The sequence below is a fragment of the Limulus polyphemus genome, unplaced genomic scaffold (assembly GCF_000517525.1).
Source record: "Limulus polyphemus unplaced genomic scaffold, Limulus_polyphemus-2.1.2 Scaffold48, whole genome shotgun sequence".
Lineage (NCBI taxonomy): Eukaryota > Metazoa > Arthropoda > Merostomata > Xiphosura > Limulidae > Limulus > Limulus polyphemus.
The window spans coordinates 37980-40628 of NW_013665658.1; positions in this window are offsets into that span (position 1 = coordinate 37980).

Consider the following 2649-nt stretch of genomic DNA (forward strand, 5'->3'; position numbering starts at 1 on the left):
AGTTTTAGTTCTTCTTCATCAGGATTCGATCCATGTTTTGGATCAGGGAGGGTCAGGTTCAGCTTTCACCTCTTCCTCCATCTCAGGAATTATCTTGTTTGCACTGTTACTGAATCCCTTGTTACATTGTTGTTGCATTACTCACAGTGTGCTACATTTTGTCCATTGTCCGCATTTTTACTTTACATACCCTTTTCGTGCCACGTCCAAATTCATGGGATAATATTAACTCGTATATTTTTACTAGCTTCACTTTTGTATGATTACACTATTAGTCCGTGTTCACAATATAGTTCCGCTTATCAGTTACATACACACAGACATAGTCCTATTTTTACCTACAAAACCCTTTTAAAATAAGGACACGTTTGTTTCTAGGATTCAGTTAGCCTAGCACTGTTGGTCTATAAGTTTCTTATTTATTAATATTTCCTTATAATATTGAAGGAGTCTGTCTGATAAAATTGACATGATTGAATAGTTGTGTAGAAATTCTGAATTTGTTGATCGTGGGATTCTATATGCTTTCGATAAAATATAGTTTTATATTTGCTGTAGTTTATTGATGTGTGTTTTTCATACATTTATCCACATTTCGTTTCGTTTCGTAATCGGTATTTTGATTTTTATAGACCAGGGAGGGTCAGGTACAACAGGCCTCTTCCTCCTATCCGAACTGTGGTTTTGGAACAGATGAATGATGATGTAGATACGACATGAGGGTCAGAGTAAACCGCATTTGCTCCAATCCCTTTCAGGGCAATGTCCATGTAGGTATCTTCATTTACATTCGTGTGTTGTGCATAGCATCACTTAATTCGGTGTTGTAAAGTCTTATACTTAGCGAACAGATCCATATATGCGGACAACACATTTCACTCGTTTAAAACTAATATAATAACATTTTACATGAAATACCCTTTTTAAATGTATTTATTTTAGTCTAAACTAGTGTAAGGTTTAAGGTCCAGTAATTGGCGGCCTTACTAAATCCCTATTTCTGAAATAAATGTTTACAGGTGAGAGATACTTAGAACTACTTCCATTATGTATGTAGTGGCGATCAAGTTCACAGAGTAGGTCATTCTTTTGCCAATTTTTCTCAAAGTAACTTAGAGTATTATGCAAGAGTCTAGCGGCTATAGTTTGTAGGCTTGCATAACTGTGCATAAATTTTGATGAAGTGCTATGGGGGACTTTATATGCTGTGGTAATAAGTGAGTTTTGTATAGATTGTAGTTTATTTATGTGTTTGGGAACTATGTTTATCCATGCGGGGCATGCATATTCTATGATGGGACGTATATATGTTTTGTATACTTTAATAATGTTGTCAGGTGATGTTCCCCCGTTTTGCCTGTTAGACTTCTTGCATAATTTGTGCGTTTCCAGATTTTTGTTAATATATTATTTGTATGTTTTGCTCACGTTAGCTTTGAGTCGAAAGTTAATCCTAAAACTTTTGCCGAGGTTGTGGTCTGGAGAAGTGTTCCATTCATGTATAATTCCATCTCTCTCAGTTCATAATCGGTGTTTTGGTCTTTTGGTAGACCAGGGAGGGTCAGGTACAAGATGACCTGGAGGGTTAGGTTCAAAATGACCTGTAGGGTCAGGTACAAGATGACCTCTTCCTCCTTTCCAAACTATAATTTTTACTGCTGATGAATGTTGATGTAGATACGACTTGAGGGTCAGAGTAAACCGCACATGCTCCAACCCCTTTCAGGGCAATGCCCATGCTTCTCTCTCTCAAGAATTATTTTAAATATCCCCGCCAATGTCCCCAATCAAAATTATAGTCACTGCAGCAAATTTTTCTCATGCGTGGGGTTAAAGGGGGGCAAATGTACTGCTGCTTTCTCTTCCTTCAAACTAAGTTCCTGTCATACTTAGTTTTTATTCTTTAGTTTTTGTTTAGCTTGTGTCCTAACGTTCTCTTTATTTCTGCAGCAGATCCTAGTGTAAATTTTCACGTTAAAGAATGTTTGTAGAATTTGTTGCGTGTGGTGGTAATGTACTTAATAAAGTTCCTTATGATAGGCAACATGGAACATTAATTACACTGAAAACACCGATACATTTTGATCACACAGGCACAGTTTGTTGTATACAATACTACTCGCATCGCTGTCAACGAATGTTAGAATTCTATGTTTAATTAGCCGTCGTAGAAGCCCCTGAAGTTAACGTACTATGTAGGTCGAACTTAAATAAACAGCGACTGTAAGGGTAAAATCGATGAAACTAATCGATCCTCGTGACGTACAACTAAAAGGTTCACGCGTTTCTCACGCAATATACTTAAAACAACAGCGGTCGTATCCGCAAGTATGGGCGAGGTTCTTATATCTCAGCGTTTGCTACAAAAGAAAACAAAAACCAACAATACTTTAAATGTACCATACAGACTTATTAATAAAAATTTAATAAATATATTCATCAGCATGTGTGTGTGTATGATTTTGAAGGATAATAAATAATGACGTGTCTGCGTTTTGTTTGACAAATCGCCGTTATTATTACGGTTGACATCTGAGAGACAGTCTCTAAAACGATTAAATAATAACATAATACTATGAATTAGTATAGATGATGCTCACATTTAAAGATATATATATATATTTAAAAGATCATATATATATATATATA